The following is a 14,791-nucleotide window of genomic DNA, read 5'->3' as shown; positions in this document are numbered from 1 at the left end:
ACAGATTCTCTAGATTACCAGATGTGACGCTTTCACAAGTGATTTGGTAGTCATTTTGATAGCAGACTCTCTACGGACACATGCGTTGACAGATGTATTTTGCTTTGAGCACAACTAGTACTACTGAGCTCTTTTGAGAGTAGATATCCCCACAGGGATCACTTTTACTGCATGCAGCAGTTCTTGGCTCCTATTTGAGCACAGTTTTACTCATGTACGTTGAGTTGCGGACACTGTCCACTGTACTAAGTGTGGAGACATTTTTGGCTTCTTTGGCAGTTTTTCCCGGCCATTTCTGAGACTGTGGCTAGTCCATTTGTGTTTGCATAAGCCTTTGGAGGGTCGATAGCATGAGGTTTTCTTTGATCTGGGGTGTGCTCGAATGTTGAGACACCTTTGGTGATACATGTAGCTGGAGTTCCCCTTTACGGTACCCTCGCCATAGGATATGTATCTGGACGGATATTTATGCTTTTGATGCCGAGTTGGTGGTCACACAGTAGTGGTTTTGTGTAGTAGATGCCCACTTAGTACAGTTGGCACATTTATGTGTATTTTGAGTTGGGTTTTGACTCCTCATACAAAGCAGACTCTGCCAAATTTCCTTCCCACGAGTCGTGACTTTCATTTTTGGCACTTTTGAGTCTATTTTGGTTGAGATTTTACTCCCGATACAAAGGTTACTCTGCTCAAATTTCTACATCTTCTCGCCATAGTTTGGCACCTCTCAAACCCTCTTGGCAGTGATGGCTTCTTCTTCAAAAAAGGAGGAGTATTGCATTCGCAAGTTCAATGGTAGCAACTTCACCATGTGGAAAGAGCACATGAAAGATGTTTTGATAAACAAAGGTTGTCAGAACCATTGAAAGAACGCGTAGAGCATGATGACTATATGCAAGCTCAGTGGGAGCTTTTGGATGCGAAAGCCATGGCTACAATACGTCTACATCTAGCCAAGTTAGTGCTCTTCACTATCATAGGGAAGACAACAACCAAGGAACTTTGGAATAGCTTATGTTCAGCATGGGAGAGCAAAAGTGCATCCAACAATTTTTTTCTCATGAAAAATCTTATGAAGCTCAACATGAAAGAAGGTAGCACCGTTTCTGGTCACTTAAATGAGTTCTACTCCTTGTTCAGTCAGCTGACATCCCAGGGCTTTAAGGAGTTTGATGACAAACTCACGTCATTATTCTTGTTATGCTCTCTATCCAATTCATGGGATATCTTTTGCAAAGCCTTTAGCAATTCCACTTCAATTGGCAAGTTAGAGTTCCATTGTGTCAACAGATGCCTTGCTCACTGAAGAGTTTGTCGTAAATCTCTCGATGATGCTAGTCATGGAGATGCATATATGGCTGGTTGTTCAATGAAAGCAAGAGGTCGTTCAATGAAAGCAAGAGGTCGTTCAATGAAAGCAAGAGGTCGTGACAGGAACAAATACAGAAGCAAGAATAGAGAGAAAAATCCTCGTAGTCCTAGCAGACACAGGAACCAAAGTAGAGACTGTAGTGCCAAAAATGTCGAGTTTACTATTGCCACAAGAAGGGCCATTACAAAAAGGATTGTTGCAATTTGCTAATGGATCAAAAAAACATGCAAAAGAATTGTTTTGGCAAAGGCAAAAGTACGGTAAAGATTAAGGAGCTCAATGTTGTTGAGTCTCCCATACCTACCACTGCAGTAAAGGATGCTCCTCCTCCAGTGATGATCTTTATGCCCACAAAGATTCATGCTGATGTGATAGCAGATCACTCAAATGTTCTCATTTTCACTTCAGATCTCGCTCCAGATGCTTTGGTTGCACAAGATGAGGGTTATGCATAGCATTGGATTCTTGATTTTGGTGCAAGTTTTCATGTCACACCGCATAGAGAGTGGTTTTTCACTTATGCATCCATGCATGGCATAGTCAAGCTTGGCAATTCCTATGAGCTTGACATTATTGGCATTGGTGAAGTGAAACTTTAGATGCATAATGGCACTACTTTTGTGTTGCAAAATGTCAGACATGTGCCCAAGCTTACAAAGAGCTTGCTTTCTATGGGGCAATTGGATGATCTTGGCTACACTACAGTTTTTGGCAATCGTTCTTTGATGATCCACAAGAACAACCTTATTATGATGAAAGGTAGTAAAAACAAATTGTTGTACTCTTTGTTTGTTTTGAGTGTCAACGAACATGTAAGGTCTCTACTTTCAAATTTCACACAAGTTCTATTAAGTATTTGAATTTTTTTTAACCATCACTCATTATTTAAGATATTCGAGTTCAAATTATGAATCGTAGGCTGAGAAAACCTAGAATTTTAAATTTACGCTACAAAATTCTGACATGTTTAGCTATATGAATCACTAACTAACCTATTGCAAGACTTATTTATTACTGATTGTAGAATTTTCTTTTACTATTGTAAAGTTAATATAAGACTGTCAAGTTTAACTTAAAAATGTAAAGTAAATTATCATTAAGAAAATAAATAAAATAATTATAAAGACAAAAGAATACACAAGGATGACAAATGAAGGCACATGGACTCACCTGGACTCACATAGGAGGGGACAAAGTGGGACACACTGTCACATGAAAAGCAGAGGCTAGTTTTGACTAATCTTAATGAGGGGGGGTTGTGTGGCCTTATCTTTTGATGATAATGACAAAGTGGTCAAGCTGATGGGTACCACAAGGATATCAAAAACGAGGGTATGATTTTTTGGGGAAAAAGAAAATTATTTTTTAATTTTTTTGGAGAAAAAAGGTTGGACGTTTTCTTTTCTGCTATAAATAGAGCATCCATGTTCACACTTTAGACATAGAGATTGCCTTTATAGTGCTCACGAAGTGCTGCCACTTCTCATAGAGAGAAGGCGTCCACAAACCACTAAGAGAGAAAAAACTCTAGTGGACTAATAAGGTGCGTATTAATTAAACATTCAATTAAATTTAAGAATGATGTATGTGTGCTATCTTTTACTCTAATCTCTCTTTTAGATTAGTAAGATTCAATTAGTTTTAAGAAGGATATGTGTGTATGTGTGCTATCTTTTACTCTAATCTCTCTAATAGATTAGTAAGATTCCATTAACTTAAAGAAGGATATGTGTGTGTGTGTGCTATCTCTTACTCTAATCACTCTAATAGATTAGTAAGATTCAATTAGCTTAAAGAAGGATGTGTGTGTGTGTGTGTGTGTGTGTGTGTGTGTGTGTGTGTGTGTGTGTGTGCTATCTCTTACTCTAATTTCTCTAATAGATTAGTACGATTCAATTAGCTTTAGAAAAAGATGTGTGTGTGTTCTCTTTTACTCTAATCTTTCTAATGGATTAGTAAGATTCAATTAACTTTAGAAAAGATGTGTGTGTATGTTTTCTCTTACTCTAATCTCTCTAAGTATACCTACTCTCTTTAGCTAGTACATCTTCACTATTAACTTATGCATAGTTAATTGAAAGTTAATACATAAGAGAACTCATCATATTCTTATTATACATGATGAAATTATCATTCAACAATTTTATTGTCAATTAGATTAAGTAGAATTTTGAATAATACTAAAAAATTGATTTAGTTGAAGTATAGAAATGCAAGTTAGAATTGGATTAGAAATGTCATGCATAAAAGTAATGCAGTCCTAAACTTTCACTCGTAGTTTACACACTTAATTTTTTGATTAATTACGATTAGCAAATATTTGATATATAGAAATTAGATATAGAACAACAACACTAAGTGTGAATCCGAGTTGGCGAGGGTTCAAATTACAGACTCTCTTTGGAAACAAGAGATTACTAAGAAAATTGACCAACTTAAAGTTCTAAGTGTATAACATAAGTGTAGTACAAAAAAATGGCTCCAAAGTGTGCTCGAACCCAAGGCGCTAATGATCATGAAGCTGGTACAAGTAACGGTGGAACTTCTGCGGAACATGTTATGTCTCCACCAATCGAAGCTATGGTACAGGTTAGTATTGCAGTTTCAAGTTATGCATTATTGCATATACGAGACCATAGAAATATATTATTTACCTTATGAAAAGAAAACACGGACCGAAACCACGGGGCTTAACCCCAAGAAACTCGGCATATGTTTGACAAGTAGGAAAGAATGTCTGGTTAAACTGGTTGTTATAGGAAAGAATGTTTGTCCAAAACCTTCGGTATGGTTTCTCTCAAGTCTCTCTACTTATTAGCGCTGGTATTATGTGGCAGTTGCCGAGGCATGAGATGACGCCCAGGATGGCACCGCTGATGCTGTGGTGGGAGTATACCCAGATTAGCCCAGCTGGATACTGCAGTTTTGTTTTGTCGTGGCGTGAGGATGACGCCCACATTGGCACCGTTGTTGCTGTGACGGGAGTACGTCCAGATTAGCACAACGAGTACTTGTTGAGCGGTATGGGACGCTCATGAGGACAAGGGTTTTTATAAATAATGTATATACCGATCGAACATAATAGCGCCAGTAGAGATTCTTGAGTGAACCTAATCCAAGGGTTGTTGGTTTAAAATTGGACAACTTCTTGTTTGACTATTGTTTGTAATACTGTTTGAAGGGATGTTTTAACGAACCAGTATCATAAATAAAGTAAAGGAACATGTATGTTTAAACAATGTGGTGGTAATCAGATAACAAAAGAAGGGTGAGTGTGGTGTGGAAAGTGGGAGAATGATACCCTGATCGTATCATTCTATGGATGGGTGGACCCGATGAGTCAGGTAACTTTCCAACGCTAGAAATTGTTTTTTTTTAAGTCATAAATCTTAAAAGAGACAAACCTTGGCGGTTGTGCTTCTGAAACATGGGGAAAAAGCGCATAGGTTAGGTCACTCTAAGATTTATACTTTTTAGAGGTATAATTGATTATAGATAGTTTTTAGATAGGGTTATCGTGGTCACGCTCCACCATAGCGAGATAGGACCAATCCTTCACTAACGGTTCATGCCCGTGGCTACGTAGTAGCTAAGGCAATGTCCGTTGGTTTTTCTTTTTCAGGAGTGGAGACCTATCAAAGGTACTCCGCTCCTCTCAAAAAGGGGCAGGGACCTCACACTGGTAGCAAAGCCTAGGTTAAATCTTGGGGAGATTTTTAGATTGATGTTTGGATATTGAAGGATGCGAATGTTTGAAATAATAGAAGAACCTAGAAAAATTGTTTTGAGTTTTTATATGGTATTGAAGACTGAACTTTCTTGGTACAGGAAAATGTTCATTCAGCCTACCAGAAATTCGAGGTGTTCACCATCATGTTTGAAAATGCATGCCAATCACCAAATTATCAGTTTTGAAAAAGGGTGATGATGATTTTGGATAGGGTGTTTGCACCACCTATCCCAAGGGTGCATAGATGATGGGGCATCAACTGGAGTCCATCTGGAGGAATCTATATCATCGATGCTGACAAGATATGGTGCATGGATACCAACCTCAAGAAACTTCGATGGACAGAGGAGTTAAAAGTCATCGAAGTTTATCTTTTCATCGATACTAAGAATCCGGATGCTACCATTACCTTGGGAGGAGAAAAGATATCTCAGACTCGATGGGTCTATAACCAAATTACAAAAGTTATCCATGGTGGTAGGATTCAACCCATATATGTATCTCGTAGCTTTCAAGGGTCAAAGGAAACTTATTATTTTGATCCTTTAGCCTATCCTTTTGTAGTCACTAAACTCAAAATATAGAGACATTACAATCCTTGTACCTAAAGACTACCAACCTTGGTAGCAAATAATGTGTTTATAAATAAAGTTTGGATTAATATTATCTTTTGTTTGTACTATTGCCTGATCAAGTCTTGCCTTAAAGTGGATTAAAGTTAGAGTATCCAATAAAGTTTCACTTAATCTATATTGCACAGAGTGCGGTGTACACATCTCTTCAAGAGAAAAAGCTACTTCTCAAGCAAGCTAAACTTCCCTCTTTCAAAGGGGACGGAGCCCTAGTTGAGCGCGATACAGAAGTGTGGCTTGAAGAGATGGAGGATTATTTTACTGCTGTTGGTACTACTCCCGATAACCAAGCAATGTTGGCTATGGTTTGTCTCACGGGGGATGCCAAGCTTTGGTGGAAACAACACTGCAAAGATAATCAAGTAGCTCAAAACACTCAAACTTGGGAAGACATTAAGTATGTTGTCAAAGGACGTTATCTTCCTCCTGTACACGAATCCCTTAAGATGAATGAATTCTTCAACTTATGTCAGTTTCATCTTACAATGGAAGAATACTAATCCAAATTTGTAACTCTTAGGCGCTATGCTCCGCCAATGACCGCAGATCAACAAGTAGCCCATTTCTGCCAAGGGCTAAATGATCCTTTAAATACACGTCTAGAATCCATGAGGCCTGTAAATTTGCAAGATGCTCTTTTAAGAGCTAAACCCTTAGCTAAAGAGATATCAAACTCTCAAAGGGTACGAAATGGAAATTTAAGGAATGCTGGAAGGAGAGGACGGCCTATGATGTGGAACCAAAGGCAAGTTCACCCAGTTCACCAAACTCATCCAATAGTTGCAGCTTCAACAAATGGAGCTCAAAATGTAGATCTTAGATGTTATGAATGCAACGAGCTAGGACATTTCAGGAATGTATGTCCTAGGCGAGTCTCCGCAACAAATACACCTAGTCGAGCTAGAGGACGAGGCCAAATAATAAATCGTGGAGGAAGAAATGGAGGACGAGTTCGAGGGCGCGGAATGGCTGCCAGAGTCAACGCTATCATAGAAGAACCAACATTGGGAGAAGAACAAGAGGAAAGAGCAACTCTACATGGTGCAATTGATAACCCAAGAGCAAGACAACAATATGTTGTCATTCAAACACCTGCAAGTCACCAAGGTGAAAAATTTGAGCTTCTTATTAATTGTGGCAGTACTCATTCTTTCTTGTCACCTAAATGTTTAAGGAGGTTAGGACTTAATCAAAACCCTGCAAGAAAGATGAGAGTTGAATTAGCCAATAGAAAGGAGGTGTTATCTCAGTACATTGTGGGAAAAATAGATTTCAAGTTGGGAGAATACTCTACTTCTGCTACTTTTCGAACCTTACCCATAGGAATCTATGACGGGATTCTTGGAATGGATTGGTTAGCCAGTCATAATGCCAATATCCATTGTGCCCAAGGAAGTGTTACTTTTGTGGACAACCAAGGTCAAGAAGTCACTATTCAAGGCCAGAATGGATGACCAAAAGCTTACTTGGTCAAAGCTAATCGTCTTTTGAAAGGGTTACGCAAGGGTCAACAAATTTTGTAGTCAAGCTAAACAAACTAGAAAAATCTTCTTCCAACCCTGAACCAATGTGGCTAGAAGAATTTTCGGATATTTTCCCCACTGAACTTTCTAAACTACCAGCACCTAGGGAGATAGACCATGAAATCAAAAATTTTCCAGGTAGTGAACCAATCTCAAGAGCGTTGTACAAGATGTCACTTCCAGAGGCTATAGAACTCAAAGAGTAGCTCAAGCAGTTGATTGAGCAAGGGTTTATCCGACCTAGTACATCTCCATGGGGTGCACCTGTTCTCTTCCAAAAGAAAAACGATGGCCCTCTTCGACTTTGCATAGATTATAGGGGATTAAATCAGGCTACCATCAAGAATAAATATCCAATTCCTCATATTGATGAGATGCTGGACAGATTACATGGAGCCAGAATATTCACAAAGTCGATCTGGCTATCATCAAATTCGAATCCAGGAGGCTGATATCTCCAAAACAGCTTTCAACACTCGTTATGGTCATTACGAATTTACAGTGATGGCTTTCGGACTTACGAATGCTCCTGCAACTTTCAATCGTCTGATGCACGATATCTTTAGAGAATTCTTGGACAATTTTGTCCTAGTATTCTTTGATGATATCTTAATTTATTCCAAATCAGAGGAAAAGCATGAAGGACATGTTAGGAAAATGTTAGAGCTTTTACACCGAAATAAGCTGTATGCAAAGAAACGCAAATGTACCTTCTTTACCCCTAAGGTCTGCTACTTAGGGTTTATCATTTAACTTGAAGGAGTCTCTGTTGACCCTTACGAAGTCAGAGGGTTCTTAGGTATCACAGGGTGCTACAGGATCTTTGTAAAGGACTATTCTCTTAAAGTTGCACCACTAACCGGCTTGCTAAATAAAGGAGCTACGATACTTTGGGAAGAAAAACATGAATATTGCTTCAAAGAGCTTAAGGAGAATCTTGCTTCAGAACCTCTCTTAAAACTTCCAGACTTCACCCAAGAATTTGAGGTGATCACAGATGCTAGTAACCTTGCATTAGGAGGAGTCCTTACTCAAGAAGGAAGGCATGTAGCTTATACTTCTCGGAAGCTTAGGATTCATGAAGTGAATTATGCTACACATGATTTAGAATTGCTAGCAGTTATTCATGCTCTCAAGCTATGGAGACATTATCTATTGGGACGCAAATTCCAATTGGTAACAGATCACAAAAGTCTTAAGTGGATTTTTACCCAACCTAACCTTAACATGAGACAGAGGAGATGGATAGAGCTCATGCACAAATATGATTTTGATATTAAATTTAGACCAGGTAAGGATAATGTTGTGGCAGATGCCCTAAGCCGTATAGCTTTTATGGGGGCAGTTTCCATGGCTAACAACCCTATTTTAGACAAGGTCTCGGATGCTGTTGTCAGAGATGCAGATTACCAGATGCTTGCTAGTATCCTACGTGAAGAGAGGGTATCATCAAATCAGCCTAAACCTCTACATTACTCCTTAGAAGATGGGAAAATTTACTATAGGAATCAACTATGCATACCTAAGGATTCTACCCTAAGGAATGCTATCCTATATGAATCACATGATGGCCCAACTTCAGGACATCCAGGTTATGCCAAAACCATCAATGCAATTCGCAAAAGTTACTATTGGCAAGGTATGAAGGGTGATGTCCTTCGCTATGTCAAGCAGTGTTTGTCTTGTCAAAGGATTAAGGTAGAAAGACTAAAGATGTTAGGTAAATTACATCCTTTAGATATTCCCCAAATGAAATGGGAATGTATTAGCATGGACTTTATCACTGGGTTTCCTTCTGTTCAAGCTTGCTATGATTCAATCATGGTCATAGTCGACTTGCTTACTAAAGTGGCTCACTTAATCCTAGTCAAGACAACCTTTACAGCTTCATATATTGCTCGTCTGTTTGTGAAGGAGGTTTTCAGAATTCATGGTTTACCCAAGAGGATTGTTAGCGATCGTGATGCCAAGTTTACTTCAAAGTTTTGGGTATCATTGTTTCAAGCTATTGGAACCCAGTTATGTTTTAGTACTGCTTATCATCCTCAAACTGATGGGCCAAACTAAAAGAGTTAATCAAGTAATTGAAGACATCCTCAGAGCCTACTGCAATAGAGAACCTCGTAAGTGGATTCAATACCTACCCTTGGTAGAGTATGCATACAATTCCTCTACTTATAGAAGTATTGGAATGACACCTTTTAATGCTCTTTATGGTCAAGAATGTTTATCACCTCTTAGCTTTTCTAACCCCACTATACGGGTAGAAGCCTCAAAGAAAATGCTTGAAGAAATGGAATCTCAAACCAAAGCTATTCGAAGGGATATTCAAGCAGCTCAAGATCGACAAAAGAAGTACGCCGACTTAAAAAGATCTGATCGGATTTTCAAAGAAGGTGACAAAGTTTTTTTACGAGTAAAGCCCAAAAAGAGAAATCTGTCTCTCGGAAGGTATAAGAAGCTTAGCTACCGATATTGTGGACCTTACGAAATAATCAAGGTTATAAGTGATGTAACATTTAATGGCCTAAAATCTTATGTGTAGCGGAAATTAGCATGAATATAGTGGGCATTTCATTAGAATAGATTCCTAATGAGAATTACAAGAGTGCTTGGGTGGAGAGAGCAACAAAAAGCATAACACCTAGTTAGATAGCATCGACAATACTTTCAAAAGAGAAAGCAATTAAGCTATTGACAACAGTTGAGGACCGGATTTGCATGGAGCCGGTCCCCCCTCCAAAAGGCTTTGTATTATGGTTTCTCCCATCAAGAGAGACATTGTACAATACAATTCTTTGTGTTCCTTCAAGACTAGCTAGTGCAATGAAGATGGAAGCTTCATACACCAAGCAAAACACTTAATCAAACACAACTTGAATTATCCCCGTTCTCAGACCCAAGACCTCACACACCTTCGAAGATGGTGAGAGCTAGCAGGGTATGAGAGTAGATTGAGAAGAAAAAGAAGTAACTTACGAGAAAGATGTACATCTCCTCACATAATCACTCATATTAGCATAGCTTAGCTTAGTAATTAGCTTGGTAGAGAAGATGAGCATGCATTGAAGCTTGGCTCTTGGTTGGATTTGCATCCATATGCCAAGAGAGTGTTGATGTAGGCTTCTATCTCACAAGCTTGGAGTAGGTGATGACCTCTCCATTAAAGCTTGGGAGGAGATAGAGTATTCTTCCTTCACACATGGTCAAGTGTGAGTGTGTGTGTGTCAATGCCAAGCAAAAATCAGCCCCCCCTCTCTCTTGGGCGAGCCCTAGCTGCTAATTAGGTCTGGCTTTTGCCTCATTGGACCTCCCCAGGTCAAGCCAATAGGAATTAAGCAGCATAAGTGATAGCCTTCTGACATGTGTTCCCCTTTCCCCTTTTGTGAGAGCTTTAGGTAATTAAATAATTAAACTAAACTCTCATTGGACCCCTTTGCCTCCTGGCCAATAGGAATCAGGCAAGCCATGGGGCTCCTGAATGCTCATTGGACCCCTTGGGAGACTGCCCAATAGTCTTCTAGGAGACTTAATTCTCATTGGTTTCTTTTATTAAATGTTTTTAAATTAATTAAACTAGATTTACTCTAGCTTAATTCTCATTGGTCCACTTCAAGGGTCTTCCAATAGGAATTGGGCACACCTTGTGGGCATCTGGCCTAGGGAGCTGACATGTGTCCCTCATTCCCTTTGTGTAAAGGGAGCCTGTGTGTGTGTGTGTGGCTTTCTCTCTCATCCCCTAGCTTTGGGGCTCGCCCCCTCCCATGTAGGGATGTGCAAAGACTTTTTAGGGCACACACTAAGCATCCAATTTTCCCTAGGGTTGACCTTTGGACACAACCTTTGAATTTTGGAACCTTAGCATTTTGGAAGTCTTAATGGGCTGAACCTTAGGGTCTTTTTGGCCCATTGTTTCACATGGCTCTTTTGCAGATGGCCCCCCCTTTGGATCCCTATTTTCCCTCCTTTGGATCCCTATTTTCCCTCCTTTGGATCCCTACTGTGGCCGGTCTGCTAGCTTAACCAATATTCTAGCTTTTTCTCCCTTGGCACTTCCCCACATTAAATGATCAGTTTAATATGAGAAAATCATTTAGGAGAATTAGATATTGATTATTATGACAAGTGATCAAGCTTATAGACTAAAACTCCCTTCTCATCTCAAAGTGCATCATGTATTTCATGTAAGTCTGTTAAAACCTTATGTATATAACCCTGACCATGTCCTTGATGATAAGCAAATCATTTTACCTGCTCAAGATGTTTTACAACTCCAACCTAATACTATCCTAGAAACTCGGGAGAGAAAGCTTAGGAATAGATCCATCAAAGAACATCTTATCTTATGGAAGGATTTCCCTATAGAAGATGCTACTTGGGAAGATGAGACATCCCTTCTTCAGGATTACCCTTCACTGTTCTTGAGATGAGGGCATCTCAAATTCTAAGTTGGGGAGATTGTAAGGTCTCTACTTTCAAATTTCACACAAGTTCTATTATGCATTTGAATTTTTTTTAACCATCACTCATTATTTAAGATATTCGAGTTCAAATTATGAATCATAGGCTGAGAAAACCTAGAATTTAAAATTTACGCTACAAAATTCTGACATGTTTAGCTATATGAATCACTAACTAACTTATTGCAAGACTTATTTATTACTGATTGTAGAATTTTCTTTTACTACTGTAAAGTTAATATAAGACTGTAAGTTTAACTTAAAAATGTAAAGTAAATTATCATTAAGGAAATAAATAAAATAATTATAAAGACAAAAGAATACACAGGCATGACAAATGAAGGCACATGGACTCACCTTGACTCACATAGGAGGGGACAAAGTGGGACACACTATCACATGAAAAGAAGAGGCTAGTCTTGACTAATCTTAATGAGGGGGGGCTGTGTGGCCTTATCTTTTGATGATAATGACAAAGTGGTCAAGTTGATGGGTACCACAAGGGTACCAAAAATGCGGGTATGATTTTTTGGCGGAAAAGAATTTTTTTTAAAAAAATTATTATTTTTTTTTGGAAAAAAAGTTGGACATTTTCTTTTCTGCTATAAATAGAGCATCCATGCTCACACTTTAGACATAGAGATTGCCTCTAGAGTGCTCACGAAGTGCTGCCACTTTTCTTAGAGAGAAGGCGTCCACAAACCACTAAGAGAGCCAAAACTCTAGTGGACTAATAAGGTGCGTATTAATTAAACATTCAATTAACTTTAGGAATGATGTATGTGTGCTATCTTTTACTCTAATCTCTCTATTAGATTAGTAAGATTCATTTAGTTTTAAGAAGGATATATGTGTATGTATGCTATCTTTTACTCTAATCTCTCTAATAGATTAGTAAGATTCAATTAACTTAAAGAAGGATATGTGTGTGTGTGCTATCTCTTACTCTAATCTCTCTAATAGATTAGTAAGATTCAATTAGCTTAAAGAAGGATATGTGTGTGTTTGTGCTATCCCTTACTCTAATTTCTCTAATAGATTAGTAAGATTCAATTAGCTTTAGAAAAAGATGTGTGTGTGTTCTCTTTTACTCTAATATTTCTAATGGATTAGTAAGATTCAATTAACTTTAGAAAAGATGTGTGTATATGTTTTCACTTACTCTAATCTCTCTAAGTATACCTACTCTCTCTCGTTAGTACATCTTCACTATTAACTTATGCATAGTCAATTGAAAGTTAATACATAAGAGAACTCATCATATTCTTATTATACATGATGAAATTATCATTCAACAATTTTATTGTCAATTAGATTAAGTAGAATTTTGAATAATACTAAAAAATTGATTTAGTTGAAGTATAGAAATGCAAGTTAGAATTGGATTAGAAATGTCATGCATAAAAGTAATGCAGTCCTAAACTTTCACTCGTAGTTTACACACTTAATTTTTGATTAATTACGATTAACAAATATTTGATGTATAAAAATTAGATATAGAACAACAACACTAAGTGTGAATCCGAGTTTGCGAGGGTTATAGACTCTCTTTGGAAACAAGAGATTACTAGGAAAATTGACCAATTTCAAGTTCTAAGTGTATAATATAAGTGTAGTACAAAAAATTGGCTCCAAAGCGTGCTCGAACCCAAGGCGCTAATGATCATGAATCTGGTACAAGTAAAGGTGGAACTCTTGCGGAACATGTTATGTCTCCACCAATCTGACCAATCGGAGCTATGGTACAGGTTAGTATTGCAGTTTCAAGTTATGCATCATTGCGTATGCGAGACCATAGGAATATATTATATACCTTATGAAAAGAAAACACGGACCGAAACCACGGGGCTTAATCCCAAGAAACTCGAAATATGTTTGAAAAGTATGAAAGAATGTCTAGTTAAACTGGTTGCTATAGGAAAGAATGTTTGGCCAAAACCTTCGGTATGGTTTCTCTCAAGTCGCTCTACTTATTAGCGCTGGTATTATGTGGCAGTTACCGAGGCGTGAGATGACACTCAGGATGGCACCGCTGATGCTGTGGTGGGAGTACACCCAGATTAGCCCAGCTGGATACTCTAGTTTTGTTTTGCTGTGGCGTGAGGATGACGCCCAGATTGGCACCGTTGTTGCTGTGACAGGAGTACGTCCAGATTAGCACAACGAGTACTTGTCGAGTGGTATGGGACGCTCATGAGGACAAGGGTTTTTATAAATAATGTATATACCGATCGGACATAATAGCGCCAGTAGAGATTCTTGAGTGAACCTAATCCAAGGGTTGTTGGTTTAAAATTGGACGACTTCTTGTTTGACTATTGTTTGTAATACTGTTTGAAGGGCTGTTTTAACGAACCAGTATCATAAATAAAGTAAAGGAACATGTATGTTTAAACAGTGTGGTACTAATTAGAATACAAAAGAAGGGTGAGTGTGGTGTGGAAAGTGGGAGAATGATACCCCGACGGTATCATTCTATGGACAGGTGGACCCGATGAGCCGGGTAACTTTCCAACGCTAGAAATTGTTATTTTTTAAGTCATAAATCTTAAAAGAGACAAACCTTAGCGGCTGTGCTTCTGAAACATGGGGAAAAAACCGCACAGGTTGGTCACTCTAAGATTTACACTTTTAGGTTTAATTGATTATAGATAGTTTTTAGATAGGGTTATGGTGGTCACGCTCTGCCATAGAGAGGTAGGACCAATCCTTCACTAACGGTTCATGCCCGTGGCTACGTAGTAGCTAAGGCAATGTCCGTTGGTTTTTCTTTTTCAAGATTGGAGACCTATCAAAGGTACTCCGCTCCTCTCAAAAAGGGACAGGGACCTCACAGAACACTCTATCTATGTTGCCGAGATGCTGTCTACTAAGTCATTGAGTACCCCAATGCAAGCATACTCCAAACTTAGCAAGGAAGATTCTCCTAAGACAGTGGCTGAGAAAGAGGAAATGGCAAAATGTGAGTGAGCGGATGCGGTGCGCGTGCACAGAGAGTGTGAAGGGAAGAGAGGAAGAGAGAGAGAGAACGACACAGGATGTGGGTGGAGCTCCTAAATCTCATTATATGAGTA

Source organism: Adiantum capillus-veneris, chromosome 8, assembly GCF_014529385.1.
Source record: "Adiantum capillus-veneris isolate H3 chromosome 8, ASM1452938v2, whole genome shotgun sequence".
NCBI lineage: Eukaryota > Viridiplantae > Streptophyta > Polypodiopsida > Polypodiales > Pteridaceae > Adiantum > Adiantum capillus-veneris.
The sequence above is the reverse complement of the archived record's forward strand: the minus strand, read 5'-3'. Positions refer to the sequence as shown.